Consider the following 11446-nt stretch of genomic DNA (forward strand, 5'->3'; position numbering starts at 1 on the left):
GGAGGAAGCCAGGGGTGCCTGGCGTGCTCTGGTCCATGGGGTCATGAAGAGTCGGACACGATTAAACAAAAAAATAATAATAATTGGTTGTTGCCTGTACTCCACAGCCAAACAGTCATTTCCTGGTTGCATGAATTGAAATGGGAAGACCCCCACTGTTTTCTGAAGGCTCAGGAAAAAAAGATCTACTCATAAGACTTGTCAGATTTATGGGTTCTATGGGGAAAGTTCTGATTTATTCCAATTTTCCCCACAGACTGCCATCACGGCTTAGGGGCTACAGCACTCTATGCAAATGTTTCAGCCAGGGAAATGTGTGCAAAACAAAACAAAACAGAAATTAAATATAAATGTTGAACCAAGAGAACCTGCGTTTTTATAAGTTGCAAAAACAAGGCTGATTTGCATATGCCTGTTTTGCATAAAGGTCTTTGAGGCTCTACGTCCTATTCACTGGAAACCTTGCCCAGTCCTCCTGGGGTTTCTGACATTACAGCAGACATTTCTCTTTCCCGTCCAATTTCACAGGCGTGATATTGTATTCTTACATTGCCGTGACTCGCCCTGGGACCTTAAGGTGGGAAAGAAATCTGGTAATAATGAATCTGCAGGTTGCAACCTGGCAACGGTCTCTGTAAAGGGCAGACACTCACACTGCTGTTTGTTTTTAAATGGAAGCTGAGAGTCTCGGGGTAGTAAACTTACATCCACTATCAAATTCCCCCCCTGGTGTAATTACCAGGTGCACACAGCCTTGCAAATCAAGATTTTGCAGGAATCTCCCTTTTCCGCCGCCCCTCATACTTTGGTGTCCTGAAATGCCTCATCAACTGAATGATCTGCCGCATTACGGCTGGCTATTTATACAACGCTTCCAAATGCCTTCATATTGTTATGATTCACTGTTACTACTGGAGTCCCCATGCTAACCAGGCACTGTACACAAACCAAAAGAAAATACACAGGCCCTGCCCTCAGGGATGTTCCGTAGGTCCAAGAAAGCAGGAACAGAAGGGAATGGAGGTGAACGCTCACAAATCACATCTCTGCCCAAGATGGATTGACCATGTTCCCACTGTGCTGAGGGGAAGAGTAGCAGGATGGGAATGAATTCAAGAAGCTCGCACAATGAATCTGCAGCAGAAGATGTGTTAAACCTAGGTGTTATCCCTTTAACAGGTCCTCCTCCTCTCCCTTTAATACAGTGGTTCCCAACCTTTTTTTGGTGATGCCCAACCTAAGCATCTCTAAAATCCCGACCTATAATTCTTATTGCCTGTTGTCTTTGTCCATGGAGTTTTCTTGGCAGGGATACTGGAGTGGCTTGCCAGTTCCTGCTCCAGGTGGATCACGTTTGGTCAAAACTCTCCACTGTGACCTGTCCATCTTGGGTGGCCCTGCAAGTGATAGCTCATAGCTTCTCTGAGTTATTCAAGCCCCTTCGCCACGGCAAGGCAGTATCCGGGTCATGAAGAGTCAGACACGACTAAATGACTAAACAACAACATACCGTATTTCTTGCTCTATAAGACTCACTTTTTCCCTCCTAAAAAGTAAGGGGAAATGTGTGTGCATCTTACGGAGTGAATGCAGGCTGCGCAGCTATCACAGAAGCCAGAACAGCAAGACCCTCTTACAGGTGAAGACAGGGGTGGTCACTGCAGAGGGCTAGTCTAAGCCATCCTTTGCCAAAAGGGGAGTCCTCCAGATGTTTCGGACCACAACGGTTGGGGGTTGATGGAAGTTGCAGTCCAAAACAACTGCAAAAGATATTATCAGTACTATTTTTCTAGAAAAAGAGGTGCCAGAACTCACCATGAACACCTCCCTTGTTCTCTTATAATGGTAATGGTACCCAGCTGAGAAGTGCCGGAACTGAGTTCCAGTGAGAACTGACTGGGGGGGGGGGGAGCCCTGGATATTCTAGACCTTTCTCAGTCTTGGGTCCCTAGGTGTTGCTAGACTACAATTCCCATCATTCCTAGCCAGCACGGCCAGTGTTCAATGATGATGATGGGAATTGTAGTCCAAAGGCTGCTTTAACCTGAAATTGGGGAGGGAAGGTCTAAGTTCACCCAGCTTCTTCAAGTTAATTTTATTTCAAATGAGTAAAGTAAAACAGTAGAAAATACACAAAGGCCATATTCAGGAGTGGGGTGGGGGAAATGGTCTTCAAGATCCAAATGCCTAGACAAACTACAATGTCTTATGTAAGAAGCTGCCTTATACAGAGTCAGACCATTGGGCCTTTTAGTTGATCCATCTTCAAGGCCCTTGATACCTGGCCTTCAAGTTTATATCTTAGTTATTCCTTGCATTTATATCCCATCTTTTCCTCCAAAGAACTCAAAGTACTACATGGTTCTGTTCAGCGTTCAAAATTCACCAGGCACATTTTGCACCTGGCTTTCGGCCACTTGTGAACAAGTGAAGATGTCCTGGCAAACCTCTGCCATCTGCCTGGGGATCCTTGGACCTTGCCTGTTTTCACACACTAGCAACATATCCTGGGGAATTCCACCGGTTATATTTTATCTGCACCATCAGACCGAATTTCAGTAACCAAAAAAGTTGTGATGAAAAACACAACTTTTGAGCTGTCTGGCCCCCAAATGCCAAGCGGGCATTCTGTTTTGACAACCACAACCCCGGTTGGAGGAGGTAATTGGTGCCTAGCTGATATATCTGAGTTTCTAACACTGGTTCCATTTAGGAGGGGGGTGGCGCTGTGGGTTAAACCACAGAGCTTATGACTTGCCAATCAGAAGGTCGGCGGTTTGAATCCCCACAACAGGGTGAACTCGTGTTGCTCGGTCCCTGCTCCTGCCAACCTTGCAGTTCGAAAGCACATCAAAAGTGCAAGTAGATAAATAGGTACCGCTCTCGCGGGAAGGTAAACTGCATTTCCGTGCGCTGCTCTGGTTTGCCAGAAGCAGCTTAGTCATACTGGCCACATGACCCGGAAGCTGTACGCCAGCTTCCTTGGCCAAAAAAGTGAGATGAGCGCCACAACCCCAGAGTCAGTCATGACTGGACCTAATGGTCAGGGGTCCCTTTACCTTTTTACATAGCTCAGTGGTAGAGCAACCACTTTGCAGAAGGTCCCAGGTTCAGTCCTTGACATCTCTAGGTTGGGTTGGGAAGGTTCCTATCTGAAACCTTGGAGAGGCACTCTGAGTCAGCACAGGCAATCCTGAGCAAGATGGGCCAGTGGTCTGTTTCAGTATAAGGCATCTTTCAATTTTCCTGTGCCCCTAATTTGTATAGAATGTGGTAGGAATGTTGAAGGCCAATACTGGGGCTTCAAATGCCACCAGGCTTTATCACGGACACAGGAGCCATGCAAGTAATTTTGCAAATTTAAAGAAAAGAGCTCTATCTATTGAACAGCCAGCTAGTTTCAGGTTCTACAACATTCCAGCTTCAAGCTTAAACCCAGGGCAGGGCTCTATACATGAAGTCTACAGCATTTAAAATCAGCCCTGAGAAACCTGGTATACTCCCTGTGTGACTGAGGGGAAGCCATTCGTGTTTTGCCCTCAAGCTGCCCATCTGTAAAATGGGGACAAAGACAATGAGCAACACAAGGTGGTCCAAATGTCTGGCTCAGTTATCCCCCTCCCCAACAGAACCCCCCATACTCCATTAATGCTGTCAAAAAATCCAACAGGAACAGCTTTCCCACTTCACTGTGCTGGGAGGAGCTTCTCCTGCTGAATTTTTGCCTGCTGCAGCAGCAGCGGCTGTAAAAGGGCACTGGAGCTTTGCAAGAAATAGGTAGGGGAAATGAACTGTCAAAGACAAGGCAGATTTGAAATAGAAATACGTAATGTCCAAAAGGAGAACATAACAGAAAGTAACAGATTCAAAACAAAAACCAAAGAGGAAAGGGAGAGAAACTTTGTATCATCAGATGCTCAGAAAAAAAGGAAGGCAGTTCTCTTAGGGTCACACAGACATAAAGCTTTGCAAGGAAACTTACAGTACAGTGGTACCTCGGGTTAAGTACTTAATTTGTTCTGGAGGTCCGTTCTTAACCTGAAACTGTGCTTAACCTGAAGCACCAATTTAGCTAATGGGGCCTCCTGCTGCCACTGCATCGCCGGAGCACGATTTCTGTTCTTATCCTGAAGCAAAGTTCTTAACCTGAAGCACTATTTCTGGGTTAGCGGAGTGTGTAACCTGAAGCGTATCTAACCCGAGGTACCACTGTACAGTGGATGCTCAGGTTGCAAACGTGATCCGTGCGGGAAGCATGTCCGCAACTCGCAGTGCCTGCAACCCACAGCGCCGCGTCTGTGCATGCGCAGATTGCGATTCGGCGCTTCTGTGAATGCACAAAGCGTGATTTAGCTCTTCTGCACATGCACAAGCGCCGAAATCCAGAAGTAACCCGTTCAAGTACTTCCAGGTTTGGCGTGGTGCGCAACCTGAAACCCGAGGTATGACTGTACAGTGAATTCAGATTATCACAAAGTTTAGACAAGCAATATGTCCTCCTTTATACTTCTATTGGTTGAAAATATAAAAACCCTCCTTCTGACTGAAGGTCCAGGCGCTTGGTTATTTCTGAATTCCTTCAGCAAGTTGAACCCAGCTCCAAAAGCTTTTCAGGCCCTTTGCATCAGATTGGCAGGGTGTGACTTTAAATACATGTGTCTCTTAATAATAATAAAAAAGCCATTGCCACCCAGGTTCCTAGGACTGGCTGCACCCTTGAAGCTGGCCAAAGTTGCAAGCTCTTGGCCACCCTGCAAAATCCTGCTGTCAGTATCAGAGGGATCGAGTTACTTCCCTCCCCACCCCACCCCCCAGCAAGAAGATGAGCAGGATCAACAGTCGGCTTGCTTGGAACATCCTTTCCAACTCCACAGATGTACATATAAGGCAATGGCACACTGGGTGCCCCCACCCCGGAGCGGGCTGGCCGGCATCGCTCCCTTGCCTCACCACTTTGACCGAACTGCCGGGCTGCTGACATCTTAGAGTTAATGAAACACCTCTGCTTTCAATATAAAGTAAGAGGCAAAAGGGCAGGGTGGGAGGCGAAAATATGGTCCGCATATACTTTCTCTTCCACTTGGTTACGTGCCACCTACTTCCGACAGGTTAAAGCCTCAGCGCCTAGGGCTTGCCGATCGAAAGGTCGGCGGTTCGAATCCCTGTGGCGGGGTGCGCTCCCGCTGCTCGGTCCCAGCGCCTGCCAACCTAGCAGTTCGAAAGCACCTCCGGGTGCAAGTAGATAAATAGGGACCGCTTACCAGCGGGAAGGTAAACGGCGTTTCCGTGTGCGGCTCTGGCTCGCCAGAGCAGCGATGTCACGCTGGCCACGTGACCCGGAAGTGTCTCCGGACAGCGCTGGCCCCTGGCCTCTTGAGTGAGATGGGCGCACAACCCCAGAGTCTGTCAAGACTGGCCCGTACGGGCAGGGGTACCTTTACCTTTACCTTTACCTTACTTCCGACAGGGCTATGTCTAGACCACCGTTTGCTTCCATAAGTCAAGAGAGGAAGCATAACCAAAAATCCGTCCTCTTCCCCCTCTTCTCAAGCTCTCAGCTAATGTTCATAGACCTTTCCTAGAAAGCTCACTTCCTACCAATCTTGAGGATTTCCTGTACCCTCTTCATCTCTCGGCCAATTCCCTTCCGCCTCTGTGAAAAGGCACCCATGTGGCAGGGGGAGGAAGAACTGCTACATCAGAATGCAAACTCTAGGAAGTTTCCGCAGGAGCAGAGAGTTGCTAGGAGGAGCAGGGATCCAGTGGACACTCGGGTTGCGAACATGATCCATGTGGGATGCACATTCGCAACCCACAGCGTTCACAACCCACATCTGCGCATGCACGGGTTGCTATTTGGCACTTCTGCACATGCGCGACCACCGAAACCCGGAAGTAACCTGTTCCAGTAATTCCGGGCTTTGGCGGTCCCTAACCCGAAAAAACGCAACCTGAAGCGGCTATAACCCAAGGTATGACTGTACAGGGGTACCTCAGGTTAAAGACGCTTCAGGTTACAGACTCTGCTAACCCAGAGATAGTACCTCGGGTTAAGAACTTTGCTTCAGGATGAGAACAGAAATCACGCAGTAGTGGCATGGCGGCAGCGGGAAGCCCCATTAGCTAAAGTGGTACCTCAGGTTAAGAACAGTTTCAGGTTTAGAACAGACCTCCAGAATGAATTAAGTTCTTAACCCGAGGTACCACTGTACTCAGCTCTCATGTTCAAGAGGCCTTCTGCTAGGATTCTTACTTCCTCAGAATAAATAGTATTTCACCCCCAGTATAAATTCATCCTAGGTAGCTTTCTAGGGAAGAGAAACAGAAACTAGCTCTCTGCTTCCTACCTACCCATCCATTCTCTTGGAATATGGAGCCTAGAAGCTCCAAAACACTAAACACATGAACACTTGCACTTCGCTGACACTGCAGTCTCTCCTCCAGGAACTAAGGAAATAGGCCTGGAGCAAAAGAGATGCTTCTGATTACCCATGCCATAGGAACCATCATAGAAGAACTGATCTGGAGGAGGAGGAACCTTTTCAAGGCCATGCAAGTCTGAATCCACTCACCCTCCCAGCCATGGCTCCTCCCAGATCCCATCCACCCCTCCTTCACACCCAGACACCCTCACACACACACCACACCAAAAGTCATCCACCCCATGCAAAGGAAAACCTCACTACTGCAGCTCCAATGGGGTTTTCCTACAAAAGCTGCTCTCCCCACTCTTCCCTCTGCTTCGGTTTGGAAGGGGGAGTCTTGGATTTGGCAGTGGGGGAGGGAAGGGCATGGGTAGGGGGTGAGGACTTGGGTTTGTTTTCTTCCCTGCTGGGGAGGACTGGGCACTCTAACAGACTGGCAAAGTTGACAGGGTTTTTCCACCCCCACCCATCCCCGCAAACAGGTCCAAACTCAATCTGTTGCCTCCAACACATCCAGATGAAGAGAAGGCACACACAAAAAGCCAGTTCGCAACAATCATCGCAACAATGCGAACTAGATTTTCCTAACCCACAACTTTAGTGGATACAATTTTGGGGAGGTTGCAATGTTCCGGGGTTGGGAGAGAAACCCCATTCAAACAACAAGGAAAGAAATTCTTCTCTTCTCTCCATCTTCTGGACACAACATAACCTGTATGGTGTTTCTACGATTCCCCAAATACATCACAATGCTGCGTTACAAAGGAGCCACCCCTCCACCAAACACAAAAGTATCTATTCCAGCTTATTACTTGGTATCAAGCCTCGCAGCATTTGCTATCAGGCTATTTCAACCTTTTATTTCTTTTATTGTTTTCAAAGCACGCAGCATTCTGTTGCTGTTTGCAAAAAAAAAAAGGCACGAGAAGAGGAAAGGGAGGAAACCAGAGGCTGAGATCACCTCCTGCCCTCGCCCCCACATGTGCTACAAGCTCTTTCGCTTTCTTAATGCCTTCAACCTCCAGCATTTTCTCTCCCCTCTTGCAAAATAAATAAATAGCTTTGGAAGGGAAAAGCACAGCAAGTGTTTGCAGGAATCAGAAGCAGAGCTCAGGGATTTGGAGGGGAAGACGCAGACACTGTGTTTTTGGTGTATGTTGTTTAAAAAAATTAAACCAACTAAGGCATGGGAGGGTAGCTGAAGGGTAATCCTGGATTTATTAGTAGCCGATCTATTAACGAGGTTGACTCTGACACATACAGGGAAGGGGGCGGGAGAGAGAGAAAAGAAAACCTGCATTGTTAATTATCCAGCCCCTGCTACACGGACAAACACACAGAGCGAGCAGGGCTTGTTTATGCGTCGCAAACCGTAGCAGTTGCCAGAGTGTCCTTTTGCCAATGTCAAAATAGCACTCGAAGAGCCTCGCAAAAGGCTTGGCCGGAGAAGGGGTGGGGGTTGGGAGCCAAAATCTAACGCAAACCGCGCAAACATGAAATGGTGTGGCCGTAGTGCACTGTGCAATACCCCCAAATTCTGATGCATGTTCGCTCTTTCTTTCTTTCTTTCTTTCTTTCTTTCTTTCTTTCTTTCTTTCTTTCTCTCTCTCTCTTTTAAAAAAGAAGCGCTGCCATCTCATTCTCCTCGACAACCACACTTTCCTGGCGCGAAGCTCATTACTCTCGCAAGATCCACGCTGGAAGCTGCAAGCGAGAGGGAATGCCGTCTTGCCACCCGCTCCGCACACCTCAGACACACCAAGTCTGCCACCTCCTAGCCAACCACCAGCAAAACCCCATAAGCAGGCATGTTACTACGGGTAGGTGGGTCGTAGAGGAAGGAATTTAACAGCCCAGTTCCTATACGCATGCTTACTCTGGGATAAGTCCCAGGCCTGCCCCTTTGCAACCCGAGCCTGGCTCCTGTTTTGCTCGCAGGTCAGCCTACTCGCGAGCAAGTGCCCTGCAGGCCGTGCGCTAGCCTTGCTTACTCCCAAGTAAGCCTGCAACAGCCCTGCAGCCGGATCCCTCCCGCAGGAAGTCCTGCTGCGTCCTCGGCCCCCAAGTAAAGCGCGCGGGGAAATTGACAGCCGCGCAAGCGCCTCGAGCTAGGCAGCTTTCCTCGGCAGTAAACCGACTGGATCGGGGCCTGTTCCCAAGCCAGCGCCTGCAGGGGCCCGATCCGACACCTGTTCTCTCTAAATTCAGCGGAGGGTGGGGGGGGGAGGTCTCACTGCCATCCCAAGTCACAGTGAGCTAGCTTAAGGGAAAGGAGGGGAGTCTTCTCCGCAGGCTTACCTGGGAGTAAGCCCCCTTGAGCACTGCCGACTGGATCGGGGCCTGTTCCCAAGCCAGCGCCTGCAGGGGCCCGATCCGACACCTGTTCTCTCTAAATTCAGCGGAGGGTGGGGGGGGGGAGGTCTCACTGCCATCCCAAGTCACAGTGAGCTAGCTTAAGGGAAAGGAGGGGAGTCTTCTGCGCAGGCTTACCTGGGAGTAAGCCCCCTTGAGCACTGCCTGTGCCTTGAGTGACTGGTTACTTCCGAGTAAACACGCCTAGCCTCGGGCCCCAGGCGTCCTTGGGCAAACTCCTTCCAGCACCCAAATCACGACCCCCCCCCCACTTTCCCTCGCACCCCTTAAAAAAACCAAAAGCACATGAAACCCACGCAGATCCGCAACTAATATCTGCATATAATACTCACAGGTTATTGCAATGCGAGTGACTTTTGAGCAGCAAACGCAGCGTCAAAAAGCAGCGAGGAAATCCCCCTTTTCCCGCGCCTCCAAAAAAAGAGCTCAACTTTTCGTCCTCCTGGCACCCATCCGCCAGCCTTCTGGAACCCCCTACAGACACCCCACCCCCCCAAAAAAGCTCCCCAGCCCTCCCCCCAAAGCTCATGAGGACTCACCCATTATCTTCTCGGAAAGCCAAGCGCCCGGCTTCGCTAGGCTCCCCAAAGTCCTTCGTGGGAGCAGCGCGCGCCTTGCCTTTCCTTTCACCGCGCTTCGCGAGGATTCTTTTCAGCCGACCGCGATGCGTGTAGAGGGGAGGTTGGGGAGGCGTGTGAACGGAGTAGGGAGGGGCGGGTTTCCAGATCCCGACCCCTAAGTCCCTTTTTTTTTGCACCCCTCCAAAAAATTTGTTTTTAAAAAATAAATAAAAGCAAAGCAAAGCACCCTTCTCCGCCCCCTAAGGTATTATTGCTCCTTCGGCTGCCGCTTCTGTTTGGCGATTTTGGCGCAGGGGCGCCATGGCGCGCGGGGAACTGTCAGATGGGGGGGCGGGAGGCGGAGGGGCGGGTACGCGGGGGCTGCTCAGCGGAGACCCCCACTCAGGAAAGAGGGAGGGAGGAGAGGGAAGGAAGGAAGGAGGGAGGGCGAGAAAAAGGAAAGGGAGGCGATTGCACACGGTGGAGAAACAAGGGAGATGGAAACAGATTTTCTCCTCTCTCTTTTTTTTCCTCCCAAGGAGGTGAAAAATGGCGCCTCTCGAACAATTTCTCTTTTTCAAAACAAATCACGCATGCAAAAACAAAAAAAAGATATATATATATATATATTAAAAAGCCGAGGGAGGTTTAAAAAATTGCTACGGGCTTTTTTAAAAAAGGGGGGTGGCAGTGGAGGGGAGGGAAGAAAAGAAGGAGAAAGACTGGGGAGGGGAGGAGAAAGGGAGAGGGAAGGAATTGCTCTTCTCGTTCCGAAGAAGGGAAATCAATGCACTGGCGTAAAATCCCCGTCGACGCGAGGCGAGCTGCCGCTTGGGGTCCTCCCCCCTCTCTCTTTCTCTCTCCGGTGGGTCCGCGGGAGGGCAAATCCGGGGGCGCGAGCGGGACCCCAGCCTGCGCCCGGCTGCTCCCGCTCGCGGCTCCAAGGGCGACCTGCCCGGTTCCCTTTCGCTCGCTTCCTCTCGCGCTCTGGCTCGGCGAGCCCTCGAGGGCTGCTGGAGAAACGGTTTCTGCCGATCACCGCAGTTTCATCCGAGCCGGAGAGGAGAAGCCTGCGCCGCCGCCGCCGACACTGTCGCCTCCTCGGTGCGTCGTTGCTGCTGCTGCTGCCGCCGCCGCCGGTGGCTTGTGCAGGTCTCTGGCTTGCTCTATAGCTCCCCCCTCCGTCGCTTTTCCCTTCCCTTCCAGCGCCCCCGGTGGCCAAGCGCGGGAAAGGAGCGTCGAGGGAGAAAGAGAGAGAATCCTAGAATCAAAGAATGGTCAGAAGGGACTCCTGAGGATCATCTTGTCCAACCCATTGCAATGCAAGAATATGCAGCTGTCCCATAAGGGAATCGAACCTGCAACCTTGGTGTTATCCACACGATGTTCTAACCTACTGAGCCATAACACACACACATTCTTTATTTATTCAATTTATATATCGCCCTTTATCTGAAGATCCTGGGGCACTGTACAACATTAAAAATACAAATTACATAGTACAATAACAAAAAACCCTAATAATAATAATAATAATAATAATAATAATAATAATAATAATAATAATTTATTTGTACCCCTGCCCATCTGGCTGGGTTTTCCCAGCCACTCTGGGCTGCTTCCAACAAAGATTAAAAATACATCAAAATGTCACACATTAAAAACTTCCCTGAACATGGCTGCCTTCAGATGTTATCTAAATGCCAGGTAGTTGTTTATATCTTTGACATCTGATGGGAGGGCGTTCCACAGGGCAGGTGCCACTACCAAGAAGGCCCTCTGCCTGGTTCCCTGTAGCTTTGCTTCTCGCAGTGAGGGAACCTTCAGAAGGCCTTTGGAGCTGGACCTCAGCATCCGGGCAGAATGATGGGGTTGGAGACACTCCTTCAGGTATACTGGACCGAGGCCGTTTAGAGCTTTAAAGGTCAACACCAAAACTTTGAATTGTGCTCAGAAACAGTTAAGTCCAGTCACAAGTGACTCTGGGGTTGCGGCGCTCATCTCGCTTTACTGACCAAGGAAGCTGACGTTTGTCTGCAGACAGTTTTTCCGGATCATGTGGCCAGCATGACTAAGCCGCTTCTGGCG

The 11446-nt window shown here is 49.8% G+C and overlaps 1 protein-coding gene across 2 annotated transcripts in view; it reads right to left on the minus strand.

Annotated features, from left to right (window-relative positions):
* SETBP1 (SET binding protein 1) overlaps positions 1–10491 on the minus strand; it is a 277042-nt gene extending 266551 nt beyond the window's left edge. For both annotated transcript variants that reach the window (XR_013843348.1, XM_079994676.1), the window contains exon 1: positions 9338–10491. The gene's annotated coding sequence lies outside the window, so the exon portion shown is untranslated. The remainder of the gene's footprint in view (positions 1–9337) is intronic.
* Between the last annotated feature and the right edge of the window lie 955 nt (positions 10492–11446).

This window comes from Podarcis cretensis (assembly GCF_951804945.1).
Source record: "Podarcis cretensis genome assembly, chromosome: 11".
Classification (NCBI taxonomy): domain Eukaryota; kingdom Metazoa; phylum Chordata; class Lepidosauria; order Squamata; family Lacertidae; genus Podarcis; species Podarcis cretensis.